At 40.7% G+C, this 26,254-nt stretch overlaps 1 pseudogene; it reads left to right on the top strand.

The window, feature by feature from the left end:
- The first annotated feature begins 13,245 nt into the window (after positions 1-13,245).
- On the top strand, positions 13,246-25,024 carry LOC147340233 (tripartite motif-containing protein 60-like; annotated as a pseudogene).
- The last annotated feature ends 1,230 nt before the right edge of the window (positions 25,025-26,254 follow it).

The following is a 26,254-nucleotide window of genomic DNA, read 5'->3' as shown; positions in this document are numbered from 1 at the left end:
CAACCTCTTGTGATAGCCTTCTTTTGAATCAAAATGTGCAACTAGATTTGAGCAGAGATGAGGAAATGAAGAATAACTAGTAGATATTTTCTTGTCCCTTCCTATTGTAGTACCTAGGGAGCCACACTGTCTGAAATGAAAATATATGAAAACAAACAAACAAACAAACAAAAAACCTGAAAGGAACATTCTGTTGCCTCAATACTCTAACTTCTTGTAGTTCAATTATATGCTAACATTAAATAAAGATGCTGGACCTGAGCAAGCTGCTCTCAGGCTGCCAGAGAGTCTCAGAGGCCCTTAGGCACAGTTGCTGAGCAATTCAAATTTTAACTTTAACTACAAATTGTGTGTTACAATTGGCAGATGGGTAAGCTAGAATGCTATTCTATTTCAGGAAATGAGGCTCTAGTTTTGAGTTTCATGCAAAGGCTGCTGGCTGCTGTTTTTAGCATTTAGACTAAAGCTCAGCTCTATGTCCAGAACCGTGATATGGGTACTCAGTCACCAGGACGGTCTGGAAGCCATACACCAAGATGAATGTGTGTTGTTGTTTAGTCACTTAGTCTTGTCCGACTCTTTGCAACCCCATACACCGCAGTACCCCAGGCTTCCCTGTCCTTCACCATCTCCCTGAGCTTGCTCAAACCCATGTCCATTGAGTCAATGATGCCATTCAACCATCTCGTCCTCTGTCATCCCCTTCTCCTCTTCTGTATGAATGAATGTGTATGACTCCATATTAGAAAAGAAAATCATGGAAACGACCCCCATTTAAGCCTTCTCTATGTGATGGGCTTCCCTGGTGGCTCAGAGGTTAAAGTGTCTGCCTGGAATGAGACCCAGGTTCGATCCCTGGGTCGGGAAGATCCCCTGGAGAAGGAAATGGCAACCCACTCCAGTACTCTTGTCTGGAGAATCCCATGGAGGGAGGAGCCTGGTAGGCTAAAGTCCATGGGGTCGTAAAAAGTTGGACTCTACTGAGCGACTTCACTTTCACGTTCTTTCACTCTATGTGAAGGTCTCCTGGAGAAGAGAAAGGCTACCCACTCCAGTATTCTGGCCTGGAGAATTCCATGGACTGTATAGTCCATGGGATCACAAAGAGTCGGACAGGACTGAGAGACTTTCACTTCACTTATGTGAAGGTGATGCAACTGTATGCAACCTAAAAATTAAAATGTCCCACCCAGCCGAAGACCTAAAAGAATAGCCCCTTTGAGGTAGGAGATAGATGGGCTCCAGGTTGGACTTTTACATTCAGAGCTCCAGGTTGAACTTTACAATCAGAGCTTCAGGTTGGACTTTTACAATCAACCAGCCTCCTCTTTGCATTTCCTGAGGCAAGAGGTAGGTGGGCTCCAGTTAAGGAATTTACAACCAGCCTCCTGTTTGCTCTCTGAAATGGAAGTAACAACAGAAACAGGGTAAATAGCCAGTCTCTGTCTCTTGTAAACACTTCAAGGAAATAATCATGGCAAGGACAAAGAGAGGCAAAACCCTGTCTGAGTAAAGGATTAAGGGATATCCCTCCCCTCTCTTTTCGGACAAGGGAGACACTATACATGCGCAGAAAGGGTTAATTAAATGAGGTAAGTAAGAAAGAGAAAGATAAATATCCTATTCTAACGCATGTATATGGAATCAAGAAAAATGGTACTGAAGAATTTATTACAGGGCAGCAATGGAGAAACAGACATAGAAAATAGACTTATGGACATGGGGACAGGGGAGGAGAGGGTGAGATGTATGGAAAGAGTAACATGGAAACTTACATTACCATATGTAAAATAGTTAGCCAATGGGAATTTGCTGTATGACTCAGGAAACTCAAACAGGGGCTCTGTATCAACCTAGAGGGGTAGGATGGGGAGATGGGTGGGAGGTTCAAAAGGGAGGGGATATGTGTATACCTATGGCTGATTCATGTTGAAGTTTAACAGAAAACAATAAAATTCTATAAAGCAATTATCCTTTAATTAAAAAAAATTTTTTTTTTAAAGTCAGAGGTTAATTCAAGTCCTGCTCCTCCCCAGAAGTCTTCACTTTGAGATCATCTTGGCTAAGGTGTGCATGCGCACCCCAAGGGAGGATCCTGAGACAAATTAACCAGGAGGGACAAAGCAAGATGATTGGCCTGAGGGAGGACAAAGATCTGGATCTTATAAAGGAACTTCCCTAAAGCATAATTCTCTCTCTGAGCTTCTGCTTACTTCTGCAGGGGTCCAAAATCATCTTCAAACCAGGGAGAGTCCTTAATAGCTTTGGTGAATGGAGTTCCAGCAACTTTTAGCTGTTTCCAATTCTGCCTCAGTCAAATAGATAGAATTTTAGTTTGCTTAAAGGAAAAACAAACACAGAATGGAAAGTTCAAGAGGAATAATAACTTCAAAAAATTAGGTATAGAAGGAACATACCTCAGTATAATAAAGGCTATATGACACTTCCACAGCTAACATCATACTCAATGTGAAAGATTGAAAGCTTCTCGTCTAAGGTCAGGACACCTTGAGTAGGTGCCCATTCTCACAACTCGTATTCAACATAGTACTGGAAGTCCCAGGTAGAGTAATTAGGCAAGAGAAAAAGACATCCAAATTAGAATGGAAGAAGTAAAATTATTATTTGCAGATGATATAATCTAACATATAGAAAATCCTAAAAACTCAACTGAAAAGCTGTTGGAACTAATCAACAGATTAAGTAAATTTGCAGGATATAAAATCAACAGAATTGAGTTGTTTTTCTATACACTAACAATAAAAAACATTTGAAAAAGAAATAAAACCATCCCATTCACAACAGCCTCAGAAACAGCAAAATACTTAGGGATAAATTTGATCAAGCAAGTGAAAGACCTGTACAAGGAAGACTACAGGAATTTGATGAATGTTATTCTGTTACCGAGTTCAAGCTCACTCTGCTTGCCACAGGACAGGCCAATGAATCTGAGGGGTTGAGGCAAGGAATAGAGCTGACGAAGAAAATAGCAAGCTAGAACCTCAAAATATGGTACCGGAAGAGAGGAGGGTTCAGGATGGGGAACACGTGTATACCTGTGGTGGATTCATGTTGATATATGGCAAAGCCAATACAATATTGTAAAGTTAAAAAAAAATAATCATTTTGTCAAGGCCTAGTTGCCAGATTCTTTTATGGATCAGAGATGGGGGTTGGGGGGAGATGAGGAAACCAAGTAAAAAGACTATTCGATCCTTGCAAAGGTTCCCTAGAATGGCAAGCCTCAGACAGGGGAAGGTGTTAGTTTCAGTTCCTTACAGTCCTTCAGAGGTGGGCTGCTCAGCTTATCTCCCTCAGGGAGGCCATTATGTATGTTTATTATAACAAAAAAGGGTTAAAGTCACAGAAGCAGAACCAGTGTAAATTTAAAATTAACCCTTCCTGGTTACAATTATATGTTCATGGATCAGAAGAATTCATATTGTTAAAATGTCCATACTGCTCATAGCCATCTATAGAATCAATACAATCTCTATAAAAATTCCAATGGTATTTTTCACAGAAATAGAAAAACAACTCCCAAATTTGTATGGAACCACAAAAAGACTAAATAACCAAAAGAGAGAAGAGGCAAGCTGGAGGTATTACACTTCTGATTTCAAAGTATACTGTGTGTGCATACTCAGTCATGTCCAACTCTGTGCGACCCTGTGACTATAGTCTGCCAGGCTCCTCTGTCCATGAGATTCTCCAAGGCAAAGCTACTGGAGTGGGTGGTCACGCCCTCCTCCAGGGGATCTTCCTGACCCAAGGATCAAACCCTAGTCTCTTATGTCTCCTGGACTCGCAGAGAGGTTCTTTACCACTAGCACCACCACCAAAACAGTATGTTACCGGCATAAAAACAAGCACAGATGTCAATGAAACAAAATAGAAAGCCCAGAAATAACCCCCCACATATCAGGTCAACTAATATTTGACAAGGGAGCCAAGAATGGGGAAAAACTAATGTCTATAGTAAATGGTGTCAGAAAACTATAACCACATGCAGAAAAATAAAATTTGGCCCCTTTTTCATTTTTTCACAAAAATTATTTTGAAACAGATTAAAGACTTGAACAGGTCTGATACCATAAAAATCCTAGAAGAAAACATAGGGAAAAATCTCCCTGACATTGGTCTTAGCAATGATTTTTGGATATGACACCAAAAGCACAAGTAACAAAAGCAAATAATCAACCAACGGGACTATGTCAACATAAAAAGCTTCTGCACAGCAAAAGCTTCGCTCAACAAAATGAAAAGGAAACCTACAGAATGAGAGAAAATATTTGTAAAATTACATACAGGATAATGGGTTAGTATCTCAAGTTTATAAAGAATTCATACAATTCAATAACAACAACAAAAAAATGAACAATCCATTTTTTAAATGGTCAGAGGAACTAAGTAAACATTTTTCCAAAGAAGACATCCAAATGGCCGACAGGGACATGTGCAACATCACTAATTATCAGGGAAATGGCAAATCAAAACACAGTGAGATACTACTCCACACCTGTTAGAACGGCTATCATCAAGATTGATATGAGATAATAAATGTTGGTGAGGATGTGGAGAAAAGGGAATCCTTGTGCACTGTTGGTGAGAATGTAAATTGGTACAGTCACAGTGGAAAATGGTACAGAGCTTCCTTAAAAATTTTTTAAAAGAGTTGCTATATGATTCAACAATTCCATTTGGAGATATAAATACAAAAGAAATGAAAAACAGGATACTGAAAAGATATCTGTACCCTCATATTTATCACAGCATTACTCACAATAGCTAAGCTATAGAAACAACCTAAGTGTCTAGTAATGGATGAATGGATAAAAGAAATTGTGAATGGATGAATGGACAAAGACGTGCAATGCATACAAATATTTACATAAATTAATATATATGTTTACAAAATGGAATCTTATTCTGCCATGAGAAAGAAGGAAATCTTGCCATTTGTGACAACATATTTGGAACTTGAGGGCATTATGTTAAATGAAATAAGTCAAACAGAGAAAATCAAATACTGTATGGTATCACTTATATGTGGAATTAAAAAAGTGAAACTCATAAAAACAGAGAGTAGAATGGTGGTTACTGGGGGCTTGGGGGTAGAGGAATTGGGGAAATGTTTAAGGGTACAAGCTTACAACTAGTAGATGAATAAGTTCTGGAGAGCTAATGCACAGCATAGTGATTATAGTCAGCAATATTGTATTATAAACTATAAAATTGCTTACAGACTTGATCCTAATTGTTTTCACCACAAAAAAAGAAATAGATTATAACTATGTGATGGGATAGAGGTGTTACCTAATGCGACGGTGGTAACCATATTGCAATATATAAATTATTAAATCATCACATTGTACATCTTAAACTTACACAATATCATAAGTCAGTTATATCTCAATTAAAAAAATAAGAGTAATGGCAGCCAACATATCCTTAAGAGCTTAATGTCGACAGGGTACTCTAAATGCTTTCATATATAATTAACTTTTACAACAATAATTCAATGAAGTAGACAAGATTCTTCTCACTATTTTACATATGAAGATATAGACTTAGAAAGATCAGTGACTTGCTGTGGGCCTCCTAACTAGTAAGTGAAGGATAAAAGTTTTTTATCTTAAACCCTGTACTGACTGCTAAACATGGAAAGACAAATACTGTATCATCTCGTTTACATGTGGAATCTACAAAAACCAAGTTCATAGATTCAGAGAACAGCTTGGTGGTCACCCACAGTGGTGGGGAAGTGGGTGAATATGGTCAAAGGGTACAGATTTCCAATTATAAGATGAATAAATTCTGGGAATGTAAAGTACAGCATGGTGACTATACTTAACAATACTGTATTGTGTAGTTGAAAGTTAAGAGAGTATATTTTTAAAAGTCCTGACTGCAAAAAAAAAAAAAAAAAAAATTTGTGAAAATGTAAGGGGATGGATGGCTTCCCTGGCAGCTCAGACAGTAAAGAACCTGCCTGCAATGCAGGAGACCTGGGTTCAATCCCTGGGTCAGGAAGATCCCCTGGAGAAGGGAATGGCAAACCACTCCAGTATTCTTACCTGAAGAATTCCATGGACAGAGGAGCCTGGTGGGCTATAGCCCACCAGTAGTCCATGGAGTTGAGAAGAGTCAGACACGACGTAGCAACTAACACTTTCACTCGACTTCAAGGTGATGGATGTGATGATCATGTAATAGTATATATGTATACCAAGGCATTACATTGTATACTTTAAACTTACACAGTGTTATATGTTAATTATATTTCAGCAAAGCTGTGAATAAATAATGTCGTCTGGAATAAAAAAGTAACATGTAGCAGTACATATAACAAGAATATATGAAATACAATTATTCTTAATAACCATAAAAATACAATGCTGAATCTCATAAAGTCAAATCGCTCTGAGACTGAAAAAGTATGTGAAAGACAAATAGGAAGTTTCTAAGAACTTAGGGAAAATTCAAATTTTCAATTCAAATCTGCTAAAGTGAAATTTATGCTCCTTCGTTTGCCCATTGAAAAAACTGCATTCTTCTTGTTTCCGCAAGGCTTATGAGTTAAGGAAAGAGAAGGTAGCAAGTACTTGCTGAGAGCTTCCTGCCTCCCTAGAAGGTTGCACACACTCCCTCCCTTGTGAGGTAGACCTCACAAATATGAGTATTATTATTATTAAACAATAATATTGTTATTAAACAATAATCAACATATTATTGTTTCTGATTTACGGAGAAAGTCACTCAGGCTGAGAGAAGCTCGGTGGTGGGTCCCAATACCAACATTAGATAGGAAGACACGCTTCAGACCTCATCCATCTAGGTCCAAAGGCCACTGTGTTCTACTTGCTTGGTCAAGTCTGTAGTTTCTTTCCTCCAAGAGAAAAACTTCACTTACAGATATATTTACTACCAACTTTCTACCCTTCCTCCGGTCTTTCAATGGTTCCCACAGTCTCCTTCTCATCCCCTCTCATTTTCTATGCCCCTTGTGTGCATATACTTTTCCTGAGGTAGTAACAAGACATCAATATTCTCTGAAAGAAAGACCTCTGTATTAGTTTTAAATGTGGGAGCATGATATGAGGCAAAGCAGAAAATCTCAGCAATCAAGATTTGGTGGGTGAGGGGAGGAATGGAAATCCAGTGTTTTCTGGCAAGTATTCCTCACAACCACATGTGCAGATGAAAAAACTGTTGCAGCAAGTGAGAAATTAAGCAGCTCAGTGAAATTAAGAAAGGGGTTTAGAAAACTCTATCCTCAACCATATATAATGGGAAAGACTAGAAATCACTTCAAGAAAATTAGAGATACCAAGGGAACATTTTATGCAAAAATCAGCTCAATAAAGGACAGAAATGGTAGGGACCTAACAGAAGCAGAAGATATTAAGAAAAGGTGGCAAGAATACACAGAAGAACTGTACAAAAAAGATTTTCACCACCCAGATAATCACGAAGGTGTGATCACTCACACTCACCTAGAACCGGACATCCTGGACTGTGAAGTCAGGTGGGCCTCAGAAAGCATCACTACGAACAAAGCTAGTGGAGGTGATGGAATTCCAGTTGAGCTCTTTCAAATCCTAAAAGATGATGCTGGGAAAGTGCTGCACTCAATATGTCAGCAAATTTGGAAAACTCACCAGTGGCCACAGGACTGGAAAAGGTCAGTTTTCATTCCAATCCCAAAGAAAGGCAATGCCAAAGAATGCTCAAACTACCGCACAATTGCACTCATCTCACATGCTAGTAAAGTAACACTCAAAATTCTCCAAGCCAGACTTCAGCAATACGTGAACCGTGAACTTCCTGATGTTCAAGCTGGTTTTAGAAAAGGCAGAGGAACCAGAGATCAAATTTCCAACATCCTCTGGATCATTGAAAAAGCAAGAGAGTTCCAGGAAAACATCTATTTCTGCTTTATTGACTATGCCAAAGCCTTTGACTGTGTGGATCACAATAAACTGTGGAAAATTCTGAAAGAGATGAGAATACCAGACCACCGAACCTGCCTTTTGAGAAATTTGTATGCAGGTCAGGAAGCAACAGTTAGAACTGGACATGGAACAACAGACTGGTTCCAAATAGGAAAAGGGGTACATCAAGGCTGTATATTGTCACCCTGCTTATTTACCTTATATCCAGAGTACATCATGAGAAACACTGGGCTGGAGGAAGCACAAGCTGGAATCAAGATTGCCGGGAGAAATATCAATAACCTCAGATATGTAGATGACACCACCCCCCTTATGGCAGAAAGTGAAGAACTAAAGAGCCTCTTGATAAAAGTGAAAGAGGAGAGTGAAAAAGTTGGCTTAAAGCTCAACATTCAGAAAACTAAGATCATGGCATCTGGCCCCATCACTTCATGGCAAATAGATGGGGAAACAGTGACTGACTTTATTTTTCTAGGCTCCAAAATCACTGCAGATGGTGATTGCAGCCATGACATTAAAAGACCCTAACTCCTTGGAAGGAAAGTTATGGCCAACCTAGACAGCATATTAAAAAGCAGAGACATTACTTTGTCAACAAATGTCCATCTAGTCAAGGCTATGGTTTTTCCAGTAGTCATGTAGGGATGTAAGAGTTGGACTATAAAGAAAGCTGAGCACCGAAGAATTGATGCTTTTGAACTGTGGTGTTGGAGAAGACTCTTGAGAGTCCCATGGACTGCAAGGAGATCCAGCCTGTCCATCCTAAAGGAGATCAGTCCTGGGTGTTCATTTGAGGGACTGATGAAGCTAAAACTCCAGTACTTTGGCCACCTGATGTGAAGAGCTGACTCATTTGAAAAGACCCTGATGCTGGGAAAGATTGAGGGCAGGAGGAGAAGGGGATGACAGAGGATGAGATGGTTGGATGGCATCACCGACACAATGGACATGGGGTGGATTCCAGGAGTTGGTGATGGACAGGGAGGCCTGGCATGCTGCAGTTCATGGGGTTGCAAAGAGTCGGACACGACTGAGCGATTGAACTGAACTAATCCTCAACCAGCCCTTTCCCCCAGAAGTTTTCTTAAATGAATCCCTTGATGTGACAGTGAGGGGAAAATGCATATTTTGGTTTATCTGAATGCCACTGAAACACTAGAACATTCATAGCCAGGCCTTTCTTACAGCGTTCCAAAATCACACACTACCTACCCAGGAGGGCAGCCCTGTTTTCTCACCAGCTGACGCTAACTATCCTGAGCATACTGACCAGGGAATTCTTTTCAGAAATACACCTGAGGTCTTTAACACCTAAATTAAAGAGTGGTGAAAGAAGCTTGTCTTTCACTGAGTTCTGTGCAAGACCATGCTGAGATTTGAATGACTGTCTATAGAGACATTGTTATTCAGTCACTCAGTAGTATTGGACTCTTTTCGACCCATGGACTGCAGCACGCCAGGCTTCCCTATCCTTTACCATCTCCCAGAGTTTGCTCAAACTCATGTGCATTGAATCGATGATGCCATCCAACCATCTCATCCTCTGTCACTGGGGTAGGGACAAATCAAGAATCCTTGAGCTGGAGGTGGAGGTGGGGTTAAACCAGAAAAATCTTGCCTGCTATTTCCTTCCAGCTATGTATCGAAGACATGTAGAGCCTTAAGTCAATATCATGGAGCAGTGACTAATTCATCAAACACACCTCTGTAGACCAAGGACTGACCATTTTAAAGATTTCTTGTGCAAAATCTTTAATAGCAAGGGAGGCTAGCACCTAAGAACAAGCCAGCAGAGCTATCCATCAAGTAATGGAGGGCTTCTGTCTCTTGATGGGCTGGTAAGGTAATCTGTTGGAATATGCTTTGGAGAAGTGTTGCCACAGGCCAGTACCAAGGCATCACACTGCATGAGCAGATGTCAGTCCTGCTCCACCTATACTTGGCAGTCCAATAACCAAAGCATGAGACACACCATGGAACCAGAGTGACATCTCCCCAGCACAGGGGTTTACCCTGCGTTTATGGCCCACTAATGGCCCTTTGCAATTTGCATTACCTTGATGTAGTCCAGGTCAGCTAAAGTCAGAGCAAAGAATGATAAGGATTGGAAACTCTTAAGAACAAAAAATAGCTCAGTTGGTAAAGAATCCGTCTGCAATGCAGGAGACCCCGGTCCGATTCCTGGGTCGGGAAGATCTGCTGGAGAAGGGATAGACTACCCACTCCAGTATTTTTCGGCTTCTCTTAGGGCTTAGCTGGTAAAGAATCCACCTGCAACGTGGGAGACCTGAGTTCGATCCCTGGGTTGGGAAGATACCCTGGAGAAGGGGAAAGGCTACCCACTCCAGTATTCTGGCCTGGAGAATTCCATGACTGTATAGTCCATGGGGTCACAAAGAGTCAGACACAACTGAGTGACTTTCACTTCACTTCACTTCAAGAACAAAAAAATAGGTTTCAGCTATATCAGGGTAGCCATAGGCACCTCTACATCTGCTCACTCACTAAGAGATATCCAGAGTGTTTTGCAAGGTTCTGGCATAGGTGAGGCACTGCTTCTTTGAAACCACTCTGACAAATGGCTAATAGGTCACATTGCTGCTGCTGCTGCTGCTAAGTCACTTCAGTCGTGTCTGACTCTGTGTGACCCCATAGACAGCAGCCCACTAGGCTCCCCCATCCCTGGGATTCTCCAGGCAAGAACACTGGAGTGGGTTGCCATTTCCTTCTCCAATGCATGAAAGTGAAAAGTGAAAGTGAAGTCGCTCAGTTGTGTCTGACTCTTCCTGACCCCATGGACTGCAGTTTACCAGGCTCTTCCGTCCATGGGATTTTCCAGGCAAGAGTACTGGAGTGGGTTGCCATCACCTTCTCCAAATAAGTCACATTACATCTGAGTAAAAATCTGGGTGTGCTGGAACTAGGGTATTTCCCCACAGTAATTCTGACCATGTCCCTCCACTTACCATCAATGATTATTAGCTTTGGAGGCTGAGTCACAGGAAAAGGACAAAATGATGTTATGGCAAAATGGGAGAAACTCCAAGAAAGAATGTTACAATGACAATAGCCACAAAGAGGAGAAATGGCAGGGATAGACAGAGGCAGACAACCTAAAGAGGAAAAGAAGAAGATCCACAATTTCTTGGTCTGGGTAAAATCAGCTACCTCTGACCATTAGCCTTTAAAATCAGAGACATCGCAACTGATGCAGCAAACTTCATTGTTGTCTTACTTTAAGAAGTTGCCACAGTCATCCCAACCTTCAGCAACCACCCACAATGATCAGTCAGCAGTCATCCACACTGAGGCAAGATCCTTCACCAGCAAAAAGACTGACTTGCTGAAGGCTCAGATAATGGCTCGGAGAAGGCAATGACAACCCACTCCAGTACTCTTGCCTGGAAAATCCCATGGACGGAGGAGCCTGGTAGGCTGCAGTCCATGGGGTCACAAAGAGTCGGACATGACTGAGTGATTTAGCAGCAGCAGTAGATGATAGCTAGCATTTTCTTAGCAGGAAAGTACTTTAAAGTATGTACATTGTTTTAAAGTATATAGCTCTTATACACTGAATAAGCTACAATATAGTATAAACATGAGTTTTATATGCACTAGGAAACCAAAAAAAAAAAAAAAATCAGAGGCATTGAACCCTCCACTCTGTGTATGATGGTGAACAACCAGTAGTAACTCAAACAGTATTCAACCAGTAGTAATTCAAAGAATTTCTAAAGGAATAAGCATGCAATTTGAAGTTATGTTAACTAGTCCCAATCTATATGTAAATTAATTTACTTAAATATCTTAAAGTTCCCATTTTGAGAAGCAGGGCCTGAAATAGGAGTTCTTGTGTTAAGCGATTTTTTTGGCAGAATGTTGTTAAGAGAAGGGGGTTGAAAGAAACAGAATAGAATGGGAGGTGGGGGAGTTGAGCCCGAATGTGGTCTCAGCTGGAGATTAGCTTCAGTCTGGTTGCACAGGGAAGCTCTGGAACAGTATTTTCCAGAAGTAGATCATTTCAGAATAATAGGCTTAAGTGAGGTAGCAAAGCTGCTTTGTTTTTGGATGACAAACTGACTCATTGAGCTGACAAAACATGGGACAGTCTGAGCAACTCTACAGGAAGGTGCTATCAGAACTCTGAGATTTCAAGTTATGAAATTAACACATCATACTTTAAAAAATAGATCATAAAATAAGAAGAGAATCTTGGTTGTAACAGGATTGCCAATAGCTAAAGGAAATGCGATATCCACAGAAACAGATAGTCATCATGTAAACACAGAACCAAAAAAGATAAGTCAGGGTCGAAGCTGGCAATGTCCATTCAACAGTGTTGAGAGAGAAAAGGTGCCCTGTCCTACGAACATAGCCAACTAGACCCCATAGCTGTTATATACCTGTGATGAAGATGGTTGCATCTAGCTACCAAATCTGATGATAGCAGTTATTAAAATCATCTTGCCACCTCCCCTCTCTCTGTTTCCTTGCCTAGGAGCAGCCTTCTTTTCACATAAGGGTTTCTTCAGGAGGTTCCAGCCAGACAGAATTCATTTACCAGCAGAAAAAACCAATCCTCAGAATTCTTATTATAAATTACATACCGGCATTCTAATCTGTGTGTCAGTCTCCTGTAACTTGGGTTAACAGTAGTCTCACAAGATTTGTTCAACTCTAAATCCAGCCATATACTTCACTACTCTAAAAGCATTATTGAGAAAAAGGAAAAGGGAGACAGGAAAATATTTAATTGGTTCATACAATTGTGGGAGTTGGCAAGTCTGAAATCTATACAGAAGGCCAACAGACTGGAAATTCTGGCAGTGTTTCTATGTTCCAGTCTTGAGGCAGAATTGTTTCTTCTTTAGGAAACCTCAGTGTTGCCCTTAAGACCTTCAACTGGTTGGATGAGGCCCACCTACATTATCAAGGGTAACTTCCTTTACTTAAAGTCAACTGATTAGAACTGTTAATCACAGCTACGAAATACCTTCACAGCTACATTTAGACGAATGTTTGATCAAACAACTGAGCACCATTGTCTAGCCAAATTGACACAAAGTGAACCTTCACAATGACATATTCACTAAATTTTAATGACTGTTTTACAGACCATTAGGGACTGTGGCAAGAAGTGTGACAATCGCCATCAGTACCACCTTGCACTGAAGGTCCCTGTAAAGCGACAGTGCAGTAGAGTAAAAGCCCAGTCACTAGTACTGTACCGTGAAGACCCTGACCAGTTGGCTGGTTCCCTAAGGGATATCGCCAGACAGGAAACGCAAGGATGAGGATGCTGGGCATAGGAGGAAGAGGGGCAACAGAGGGCCAGCGTTTGGGGAAGATCAGCCTAAAGAGAGAGGGCAGAGCACATTTCACTTTAAAGGCAGGAGAAGTGAGGTAAGTTTGTAGAAAAGGGCAGAGGTGCACATTGACTCCAGACAAAAGAAAAGAAGCTCAAGACTTACCCCTCCAAGACACTTCCCTACTTCATCATACTGAAAGGGCCAGTCTTGGGAAATAACCTTAAATGTGTTATTCAATCAGTATACATTTCAAATTCCAGAACTCTGTTTTTTCATATGGAAAATAGAATAATAGAAAAGAAGAAAATCATGTTCATCAGAGAAGATAAAGAGAAACTAGCCAAAGGATTATGTCCCTGGAAATTTATTTTTTGATAGGACTGTATTTTTATTTGAGGTTGGATTTTTGATGGAGTGTTTCTGATGTATGGGTGCAGGTAGGTTTAATCCCTTCAGCATTATTTCCCATTTTAAATCAAGAGCCCAGCCTTCCAGAGGCTTGGCATGGTCAGGTCTACAGTTCCACTTGCTTCCCATTTCACTTTGAGCCAAGAATGGACTGTGGGGCCTGTCCCCTTTCACTATGAATTCCATATTTGACTACTTAACCATAACTTGACTACAAGGGTAATGGAACCCACCAGGCCTATTTTGAAATCTTCCAGGCAGGAACTTCTGGGTTCACTTGCTCCCCACATCTCAAAAGTTCATGAAGTCACAGTTCCCTGGGTCAACTGCCCCTGGGAGAAGGAAAGAGATAGTACTTAAATTGAGTTTGAAGTTGATGTTTTAAATTGAGAATAAATGGGGGTTTGGGGGAGAGGTGGGGGAGAGGTGGAGGAAAGGGCCTTTTTTCCTAACACTTTATTTTGAATATTTTTAAACAAACAGAAAAACTGAGAGAATGACACATTAAACACCCATATACTCACCACCTTGATGCTATGTTTGCTTCATCTCATGTCTAACCTTCTATTTATCCCTGTATCATTTATCAATTTATCTTATTTTTTGGATGTAATTCAGAGTAAGCAGCAAACATCAGTATGCATTACTCCTCAACACTCCACCATGCATAACATTAACTAGATTGAACTGAGTTTTAGCAATCAGAAGAAACAAGAAAGCTTTGGAATTCACCCAAGGTATCATTAACGGATGCAAAAGATACTCAGTAGAGCATGGTTGAAGGCAATGATTGTAGAAAAGTAAAATCCCTGGGAGGAAAAGCTTAAATATAAGTGTAGTTTATGATGTTACTTGTTTCTTCCTTTGAAGAATATTCCTTTAATGTTTATCTGTAGTCATTACATGCAGGTATCTCAGTACTGCACTGGTGTTTCACTGGTATAATGTGGATATTCATCAAGATTTTTATTTGTTTGTATGTTAAGTTTTCATTATTAAAGTTTATTTCTACCATGAATTTATTCAGTAGCAATATATGTAGACTAATTGTCCAGGCAAACAGATGTATAATACCTGTATGCATGTATGTATATATACATGCATATTATATATATGTATGCTGCTGCTAAGTTGCTTCAGTCGTGTCCGACTCTGTGCGGCCCCAGAGATGGCAGCCCACCAGGCTCCCCCATCCCTGGGATTCTCCAGGCAAGAACACTGGAGTGGGTTGCCATTTCCTTCTCCAATATATATATGTATATGTATATGTGTATGTATATACTTGAGTTCAGTTCAGTCTCTCAGTCGTGTCCAACTCTTTGTGACCCCATGAATTGCAGCACGCCAGGCCTCCCTGTCCATCATGAACTCCGGGAGTTGACTCAAACTCACGTCCATTGAGTCAGTGATATACTTAGACATTAATTTAAGGAAGGAATGTAGTAGGTAATCTAGCCCCCAGAATAATGGCTGGGCACTAAACATCTTAAATTAAAGCAATTTCCTCCCTATGACTCCCAAATAATATATGCCTTTTATGCTTTGCATTCTTTTACTTTAAACCTATCTATTTCCTTTTTTCCTTCTGTTCATTTCACATTACATACTTTATGGAAGATAGCCACTAATCACTTTAAACTATAAAATTTACTTTATGCTAAAATATCTCACAAGTTTGACAAATGGCAAGTAAAAATCAACTTTAACTTCTTGATCAAAGACAAATAACATACCTCTTTTTAATTTTCAGTAGTCTTGAATTCAGGTTCTTTTAAAAGTTGTCAGGAAGCCATTTGTTTCAAGAGGTAGCTTTAATCAAGGTAAAAGTAGTCCTTGTGCTAAGTTACTTCAGTCGTGTCCGACTCTTTGTGACCCCATGGACTGTAGCCTACCAGGCTCCTCTGTCTATGGAATTCTCCATGCAGGAATACTGGAATGGGTTGCCATTTCCTTCTCCCTTTGCTCCAGTAATAATAATTAGTACTATCTATTTGCGTGTGTGCTCAGTCACTTAGTTGTGTCCAACTCTTTGCTACCCCATGGACTGTAGCCTGCCAGGCTGCTCTGTACATAGGATTTTCCAGGCAAGAATACTGGAATGGGTTGCTATTTCCTTTTCCAGGGATCAAACCCCAGTCTCTTGCACTGCAGGCAGATTCTTTACCAACTGAGCTACCAGGGAACTGCCCTCACTATCAATTTTGTGTCTACTAAAAACATGTACTACACTGAGTTGCTTACTATGTGCCAGATACTGTGCCAGGTGCTGGAGTGAATAAGATGGACTCATAAAGCTGAAAATATAGTATGGGATTATTTGAATTACTGTTAACTGTAATTGAGACAAATATTAACAAAAATGGGGAGAAGTATTTTGAGCAGATAAAACAAGGAAAGCCTTTACCTAGTTTGGAAGAATGGTGCAGGGTGGGGAGTGATCAAGGCTTTCTTAAGGAAATGATGTTTTATCTGAAACTTGACAGATGAATACTGAAGTGGTTTGCCATTCCCTTCTCCAGTAGACCACATTCTGTGAGATCTCTCCACCATGACACGTCCATCTTGGGTTGCCCCACGGGCAGAAAAGGAAAGATATAAGCATCTGAATACAGAGTTCCAAAGAATAGCAAGAAGAGATAAGAAAGCCTTCTTCAGCGATCAATGCAAAGAAATAGACGAAAACAACAGAATGGGAAAGACTAGAGATCTCTTCAAGAAAATTAGTGATACCAAGGGGACATTTCATGCAAAGATGGGCTCGATAAAAGACAGAAATGGTATGGACCTAACAGAAGCAGAAGATATTAAGAAGAGGTGGCAAGAATACACAGAAGAACTGTACAAAAAAGATCTTCACGACCCAGATAATCACAATGGTGTGATCACTGACCTAGAGCCAGACATCCTGGAATGTGAAATCAAGTGGGCCTTAGAAAGCATCACTATGAACAAAGCTAGTGGAGGTGATGGAGTCCAGTTGAGCTATTTCAAATCCTGAAAGATGATGCTGTAGAAGTGCTGCACTCAATATGCCAGCAAATTTGGAAACCTCAGCAGCAGCCACAGGACTGGAAAAGTTCAGTTTTTATTCCAATCCCAAAGAAAGGCAATGCCAAAGAATGCTCAAACTACCGCACAATTGCACTCATTTCACATGCTAGTAAAGTAATGCTCAAAATTCTCCAAGCCAGGCTTCAGCAATATGTAAACTGTGAACTTCCTGATGTTCAAGCTGGTTTTAGAAAAGGCAGAGGGACCAGAGATCAAATTACCAACATCCGCTGGATCGTTGAAAAAGCAAGAGAGTTCCAGAAAAACATCTATTTCTGCTTTATTGACTATGCCAAAGCCCTTGACTGTGTGTATCACAATAAACTGTGGGAAATTCTTCAAGAGATGGGAATACCAGACCACCTGATCTGCCTCTTGAGAAATTTGTATGCAGGTCAGGAAGCAACAGTTAGAACTGGACATGGAACAAAGACTGGTTCCAAATAGGAAAAGGAGTACATCAAGGCTATATATTGTCACCCTGTTTATTTAACTTATATGCAGAGTACATCATGAGAAACGCTGGACTGGAAGAAGCACAAGCTGGAATCAAGATTGCCGAGAGAAATATCAATAACCTCAGATAGGCAGATGACACCACCCTTATGGCAGAAAGTGAAGAGGAACTCAAAAGCCTCTTGATAAAAGTGAAAGTGGAGAGTGAAAAAGTTGGCTTAAAGCTCAACATTCAGAAAACGAAGATCATGGCATCTGGTCCCACCACTTCATGGGAAATAGATGGGGAAACAGTGGAAACAGTGTCAGACTTTATTTTTCTGGGCTCCAAAATCACTGCAGATGGTGACTGCAGCCATGAAATTAAAAGACGCTTACTCCTTGGAAGGAAAGTTATGACCAACCTAGATCAGATCAGATCAGATCAGTTGCTCAGTCATGTCCGACTCTTTTCGACCCCATGAATCGCAGCACGCCAGGCCTCCCTGTCCATCACCAACTCCCGGAGTTCACTCAGACTCACGTCCATCGAGTCAGTGATGCCATCCAGCCATCTCATCCTCTGTCGTCCCCTTCTCCTCCTGCCCCCAATCCCTCCCAGCATCAGAGTCTTTTCCAATGAGTCAACTCTTCACATGAGGTGGCCAGAGTACTGGAGTTTCAGCTTTAGCATCATTCCTTCCAAAGAAATCCCAGGGCTGATCTCCTTCAGAATGGACTGGTTAGATCTCCTTGCAGTCCAAGGGACTCTCAAGAGTCTTCTCCAACACCACAGTTCAAAAGCAACAATTCTTCAACACTCAGCTTTCTTCACAGTCCAGCTCTCACATTCATACATGACCACAGGAAAAACCATAGCCTTGACTAGACAAACCTTTGTTGGCAAAGTAATGTCTCTGCTTTGGAATATGCTATCTAGGTTGGTCATAACTTTCCTTCCAAGGAGTAAGCGTCTTTTAATTTCATGGCTGCAGTCACTATCTGCAGTGATTTTGGAGCCCAGAAAAATAAAGTCTGACACTGTTTCCACTGTTTCCCCATCTATTTCCCATGAAGTGGTGGGACCGGATGCCATGATCTTTATTTTCTGAATGTTGAGCTTTAAGCCAACTTTTTCACTCTCCACTTTCACGTTCATCAAGAGGCTTTTGAGTTCCTCTTCACTTTCTGCCATAAGGGTGGTGCCATCTGCATATCTGAGGTTATTGATATTTCTCCCAGCAATCTTGATTCCAGCTTGTGTTTCTTCCAGTCCAGCGTTTCTCATGATGTACTCTGCATATAAGTTAAATAAGCAGGGTGACAATATGCAGCCTTGATGAACTCCTTTTCCTATTTGGAACCAGTCTGTTGTTCCATGTCCAGTTCTAACTGTTGCTTCCTGACCTGCATACAGGTTTCTCAAGAGGCAGATCAGGTGTTCTGGTATTCCCATCCAACCTAGATAGCATATTCAAAAGCAGAGACATTACTTTGCCAACAAAGGTTCGTCTAGTCAAGGCTGTGGTTTTTCCAGGGGTCATGTATGGATGTGAGAGTTGGACTGTGAAGAAGGCTGAGCACTGAAGACTTGATGCTTTTGAACTGTGGTGTTGGAGAAGACTCTTGAGAGTCCCTTGGACTGCAAGGAGATTCAACCAGTCCATTCTGAAGGAGATCAGCCCTGGGATTTCTTTGGAAGGAGTGATGCTAAAGCTGAAACTCCAGTACTTTGGCCACCTCATGTGAAGAGTTGACTCATTGGAAAAGACTCTGATGCTGGGAGGGATTGGGGGCAGGAGAAGAAGGGGACAACAGAGGATGAGATGGCTGGATGGCATCACTGACTCGATGGACGTGAGTCTGAGTGAACTCCGGGAGTTGGTGATGGACAGGGAGGCCTGGTGTGCTGCGATTCATGGGATCGCAAGGAGTCGGACACAACTGAGTAACTGAACTGAACTGATAGATGAATAGGAGTGATTCAGGCAGAAAAAGAGAGAAAGAGCATTATTTTTTTTAATGTTTATTTATTTATTTGTTTGTGCCAGATCTCAGTTGCAGCACATACCATCTTCGTTGCAGTATGTGGGTAATTTTTTTTTTTAAGTTGCAGTATAAGGGATCTTTACTGGCAGCATGTGAACTGGTAATTACAGCATGTGGGATCTAGTTCCCTGACCAGGGATTGAACCCAGGATCCCTGCATTGGGAGCTCAGAGTCTTAGCCACTGGATCAGCAGGGAAATCCTGAGAAAGAGCATTCTGTGCAAAGAAAACAATACAGTGTCACCTACAAAAGAATGAGTTCTGCTCCGAGAGCGTGTTCATAAGTCCAATTTGTTCAACAAAGTTAGCCTAGGTACCCAGCTAACACAATCGGCTATATGGTACTGTACTATAATAAGTTTATAAAACTTTTCACACAAATAATACATAAAAAGCAAGCAAACCTAAACACAAAAAATAAAACATTTTTAATCTTACAATACAGTACTGAGAGAGTCAACCCCTAGGCAGGTTGATCAGATGTCCCGGGATCCCCAAGGAGAGAGGGGTCTGGAATACTCCAGGAAGAGGAAAGGACAAACTTTTTTTCCTTTACATTCCTTAGTCTTAGTCACATAAAACGTTTTTATCTTTAAGCCTGGAACTGATGATTATACAACAAACAACTAAGTTTAAACTCTGTACTAAGGATTATATAACAACAATGTATCCTGCTTGAGGACAGTTTCTCCTTCCTGAAAACCTTCTGGCTAATTCTGCTATCTTAAAATGTAAATTATGGGAGTGGGTCTAGTAAGATCTTTACAACCTCCAGACATTCTTTTGATTCATTGTAATGCAAAGAGTCAAACAGGACTCAGCGACTGAACTGAAACTGAATAACTAATTAAACGGTATATAACTCCATTGCTAACACTAGCAAGGGGGTACTCTTTCTGCCCCCTTCTGATGTCTGTGTCAGAAACTTTCTCTATCCCTTTTATACTTTCATAAAACTTTATTACACAAAAGCTCTGAGCAGCCAAGCCTCATCTTTGGCCCCAGATTGAATTCTTCTCCTCTGGAGGCCAAGAATCCCGGTGTCTTTCGTGGTCCAGCAACAACCTCTCAGTACCTTGAAAAGTACAGTAGTATGGTACAGTGGCTAGCACACAGGGGCTGGCATCTAATGAATAGGCAAGAAGAGTTACTGACTGGAGAAGGGAGAGGAGGTGGGAAATGGTGAGCTGAAGGATGGTCAACAACATGAGACGGAGTGTAAGCTACAATTTCACTCATGCCTGACCCTGATGACACAGATTCTGTTTCCTTGCTGAATTCAGTTCTATCTACCCTCTTGAAAAAAATGATCCACTGATGTCTGGGTAGTAGCTTTATTTTTTTTTTTTTTCTCATCATAGTAGCGCTGGATTTTATCTGAACAGCTGCTATAACCTTCATGTACCATTCTGCATTCAAGACCTGTGCCTCAAAAACTAACTGTGCTGGGCTTCCCTGGTGGTCCAGTGGTTAAGAATTCACCTTCCAATGCAGAGAACATGGGTTCAATCCCTGGTCCGGGAAGATTCCACATGCCACATGGGTCAACTAAGCCCTAGCACCACAACTACTGAGCCTGTGTGCTGCAACTACTGAAGCCCATGCCCTGGAGCCCACAAGAGCCCACAAGGCAACAAGAGAAGCTGCCGCAATGAAAAGCCTACATGCTAAGTTGCTTCAGTCGTGTTTGACTCTGTGTGACCCATGGACTGTAACCCCCCTGGCTCCTCTGTCTATGGCATTCTCCAGGCAAGAATACTGGAATGGGTTGCCATACCCTTCTCCAGGGGATCTTTCTGACTCAGGCAGGTGGATTCTTTACCACTAGTGCCACCAATGAGAAGCCTACACATTGCAATTAGAGAATAGCCTCTGCCTGTGGGCAGCAACAAAGACCCAGCACAGCCAAAAATAAATATACAAATATTTTTTTAAAAACCTATTATTCTCTGTCTCTGGACCGCTTATTAAAAATAAAAACAACAACAAAAAAACTAACAGTGCCTCCTCAAATATAAAATCCCCTTGTCATTTCTTGTGTCATGAATCCCTTCAGTTCTTTGGTTACTTCTTCTTTCTCTTATCTCCCTTCGTCCTTTCTCTGGGCCTCCAATTCCATCAGGTCTTCATTACTAAGCTCCATGTTCACATCTTTGAAAGTTCAAAATTTGAAGGTTACATATAGGGGGTTTATGTATTTAAAAAATGCTTTGATCAGGAAAGACTTAACTAAAATTTAGACAATATTCTTGGAGATTTGGAGCCTTAGGGTGCAAAAGGTAGCTAGAAAAACAAGCAGGAGCTGGTTTGCACAGTCTTGTGGGCAACGTTAAGAATTTTGGTATTCACTCATTCATTGATGGGCAGCCACAGAAGGGTTTTAAATAAAATTAGGGATGGTTTTGACCAGACTTGTGTTCTTAGATGATCACTCTAGCTATCATGTGGAAAATGGTGCTTTCATTAGATTATACTTTTGGCTAAGTGTAACACAGACTCACAATAACAATGGCATAAGTAAGGTGAAGTGGGAGCTGGAATTGGATGATGCTCCTAAAAATCTTTAGGAACCCAGGCTCCATCTATCTTCTTCTTCTATCATCCCTACATTATTGCCCTTACCAGCATTGTCCAAGTTTGTTCTGCACCAAAGCCAGATCTCAACCAGCAAGAAAGGCAGCTGGAAATTCTATATGTCACTGCCATTTTGTTTCTTTAGCAAGAAAGAATGGATGTCCAATGGCCACATCCAGGTCAATGGAGTTTGGGAAAGTGAGTTTTTTTCCCCTAGATGGCTCCATGCCCAGATAAGAAGTCTATTACTTTAGAAGAAAAGGAATGGATGTTGGAAGACAACTGGCAGTTTTTGCCACTGATGAATAAGAGATGGTCAAGAGAGGAAACAGGGTGACTAGCACAGGGGCAACTGTAAAAGTCCAGATGGGATATGATGGTGAGTTGGTCTAGCATAGTAAAGTAGAGACAGAAAGAAATGAAGGGATCTAGAAAATGTGTAGGAGTATAGAGTCAATAGCTTCCCTAGTGGCTCAGATAGTAAAGAATCTGCCAACAATACAGAAAACCTGGGTTCAGTCCCTGGATTGGGATGATCCCTTGGAGTGGCTGGAATGGCTACCCACTCCAGTATTCTTGCCTGGAGAGTTCTATGGACAGAGAAGCCAGGCAGGCGACAGTCCATGAGGTCACAAAGAGTTGAACACGATTGAAGTGACAGCAGCAGCAGCATAGAATCAATAGGACTTAGGTATAAGAGTTAAAGGAGAAGGAAATGTAAAGGATAACGTTCAAGTTTCTAAAATGAACAACCAGTTAATGGCATCATTAACTGAGATGGGAAAGGCTGGAAATCTATAGATTTCTGTAGGACAATCATAAATTCAGTTTTGAGATTCTTGTCAGATATTCAAGTATAAATATTGTCTTGGCCAGGTGTTGGAAAATGGTGACCTATAGGACAAATTTGGCTCACTGTGTGTTTTTTTTAAAAAATTATAATTTTATTGTGATAAAATATAGGAAACAACATTTACCATTTTATCCATCTTTAAATATACAATTTATTGGCATTAATTACATTCACTATGTCATGCAAACATTTCCACTCTCTATTTCCAAAGCCTTTTCCTTACCCCAGCAGAAACTCTGTGCGTGCTAAGTTGCTTCAGTCGTATCCAACTCTTGCGACCCTATGGACTGTAGACTGCCAGGCTCCTCTGTCCATAGGATTCTCCAGTATTCTCATGAATACTGAATTGGGTTGTCATGCTCTTCTCCAGAGAATCTTCACAGCCCAGGGATCGAACTTGAGTCTCTTGGGTCTCCTACATTGGCAGGTGGATTCTTTACTACTAACGCCATCTGGGAAGCAACAGAAACTCTGTAACCATTAAACAATAGCTCCCCATTCCACTTTCCCCTCAGCCCCTGGTAACTTCTAATCTACTTTCTATCTCCATAAACTTGCCTATTCTACATATTTCAAATAATTGGAACCATGCAATATTTGTCCTTTTGTGTCTGGTTTATTTCACTTAGCATAATATTTTCAAGGTTCACCCATGTTGTAGTGGGTATCAGAACTTCATTCCGTTGTAGCATGGAGCCCTCGAAGAGCAATGTAAAATGGATTTAAAAAGTGATAACTCTGCAAACCAGCAAATAAGTGGAACTGGAAAAGAATGTAGAGAATAGGGGAGAAGAAATAAATTCTGAATTTGAGCAATTTAAACTATTTGTATAGAATAAGCAAGGGGCTATTCAGTTCAGTTCAGTTGAGTTGCTCAGTCGTGTCCAACTTTTTGCGACCCCATGAATCACAGCACACCAGGCCTCCCTGTCCATCACCAACTCCCAGAGTTCACTCAGACTCACGTCCATTGAGTCCGTGATGCCATCCAGCCATCTCATCCTCTCTCATCCCCTTCTCCTCTTGCCTCCAATCCCTCCCAGCATCAGTCTTTTCCAATGAGTCAACTCTTCACATGAGGTGGCCAAAGTACTGGAGTTTCAGCTTTAGCATCAGTCCTTCCAAAGAAATCCCAGGGCTGATCTCCTTCAGAATGGACTGCTTGGATCTCCTTGCAGTCCAAGGGACTCTCAAGAGTCTTCTCCAACACCACAGTTCAAAAGCAACAATTCTTCAGTGTTCAGCCTTCTTCACAGTCCAACTCTCACATCCATACATGACTACTGGAAAAACCATAGCCTTGACTAGACAAACCTTTGTTGGCAAAGTAATGTCTCTGCTTTGGAATATGCTATCTAGGTTGGTCATAACTTTCCTTCCAAGGAGTAAGCGTCTTTTAATTTCATGGCTGCAGTCACCATCTGCTGTGATTTTGGAGCCCAAAAAAATAAAGTCTGACACTGTTTCCACTGTTTCTCCATCTATTTCCCATGAAGTGATGGGCCAGATGCCATGATCTTCATTTTCTGAATGTTGAGCTTTAAGCCAACTTTTTCACTCTCCACTTTCACCTTCATCAAGAGGATTTTGAGTTCCTCTTCACTTTCTGCCATAAGGGTGGTGTCATCTGCATATATGAGGTTATTGATATTTCTCCCAGCAATCTTGATTCCAGCTTGTGTTTCTTCCAGTCCAGCGTTTCTCATGATGTACTCTGCATATAAGCAGGTACAAAATGAAGGGGTGCATATTTTAACAACACTAAATGAAAACTCCATAACACTTTCAGATCATGTTTCCACATTAAAACATCTACTGAGGGAGGGAGAGGGCAAGTTTGTGCAGTCAGAACTGGGATTCCTGATACATGCTATGACTATCCCACTACAGGTATCAAAACCTAAAATACCCTGACACCTTCTCATTTCAATTAAAGAAATATGGATTCAGTATTCCTCACAATATTCTGGCCTGGGCAAAATTATCAAACCATTATGAGTAGATGTGATTCTAGACCTTGAAATTGCTTACCCTAGGCTTATTGTCTCTGAGGATAGAAAATGTGCAACAGGGAAAGAAAAAAGACAAAATCTTTGTTATAACTTAAGGAGATTTCATCTCTGCCCTGCTATCCTGGGTTCTAAGAGATTTAATTATGGCAGGCATTACTGGGAAGTAGAAGTGGAAAACAAAACTAAATAGACATTGAGTGTGTGTTAAGATAGTCTTCCTAGGAACTGGTGGAATCAGCTAGTTCAAGATAGAGTCCAGGCAGCTGGGAGATATGTTGACAGCACTTAAGGTGCAATGCATCCTAAGACAGCCAGCTTCTGCCAGTAATAAGACCCAGCAAAATAGGCATTTTCCTGTGTCGGGACTTTCAACTTTAAGGGATCCAATACGTTATTCTCTTTGTTTCTCAAGGATTCTCTATTCCTTATCAGTTCCTGGAAAACAGGAACAAGCAGAGCTGCACGCAGTTCTCAGAACTGAGATCGTGAGAAAGGGCACCTGCTTGGATTCCTTTCAGGGACTCCCTTCAGTGACCAAAATTTTACTTAAAGGTAATCTATTCTGTTTTGCCCGTCTTACTCAGGATATGGAATGCTTTCTGGCCCTTTAAAGATTGTTATTTGCTTGGCTTTGTTTTTGCTCATTTTTTTTTACTGCCTAAAGCTGTCTTGTATGAAGATGAAAATTAGGATGGATTTTTCTTCCTCGTTTTCAGAAACTATATAAATAGGGTAGCAATGCCAATTGTAAAGTTGTCACCAGCATCAGGTGTCAAGTGTTTTGAATTTCTTTTTTTAATAAAGACCTTATTTTTATTTGTTTAATTTACTTTTTTATTTTAACTGGAGGATAATTACTTTACAATATTGTGATGGTTTTTTCCATATATCAACATGAATTGGCCATAGGTATACATGTGCCTCCCCCATCCTGAAACCCCACTCCCACCCTATCCCTCCAGGTTGTCACAGAGCACTGGCTTTGGGTGCCCTGCATCATACATAAAACTCCCACTGGCTATCTATTTTATATATGGTAATGTATATGTTTCAATGCTATTCTCTCAAATCATCCCACCTTCTCCTCCCACTGAGTACAAAAGTCTGTTCTTTGTGTCTCTGTCTCCTTTGCTTCCCTACACATAGGATCGTCGGTACTATCTTTATAGTTTTGAATTTCTTAGATAAAATATTTGAAAATAAATAATATCTTATTTAACACAACCAATAAACTATTTTAAATGGAAAAAATAACAATTCCTTTGTAAGGCTGAATAATATTTCATCCTATGTACATACCACATTTTGTTTATCCATTCACCTGTTGATAAACACTTAGGTTGTTTCCACTTTTTTTCTATTCTGAGTAATGCTGTAATAACTTTGGCAAACAAGTATCTGTTTGAGTCCCTGTTTCCAATTCCTTTGGGTATTATACCTAAGCGTGGAATTGCTGGGTCAAATAGTAATTCTATGATTAACTTTCTGAGGAACCACCAAACTGTTTTCATAGTGGCTGCACTATTTTACACTCCAATCTTGAGAGTACAAGGGTTCCAATTTCTCCGCATTCTCTCCAGCATTTTTTATTTTTGTTTTTTAAATTAT

Source organism: Bos grunniens, chromosome X, assembly GCF_055505025.1.
Source record: "Bos grunniens cultivar Pamir isolate PY7600 chromosome X, Bosgru_T2T1.0, whole genome shotgun sequence".
NCBI classification, from domain to species: Eukaryota; Metazoa; Chordata; class Mammalia; order Artiodactyla; family Bovidae; genus Bos; species Bos grunniens.
This window is presented reverse-complemented; position numbering and strand designations above follow the sequence as displayed.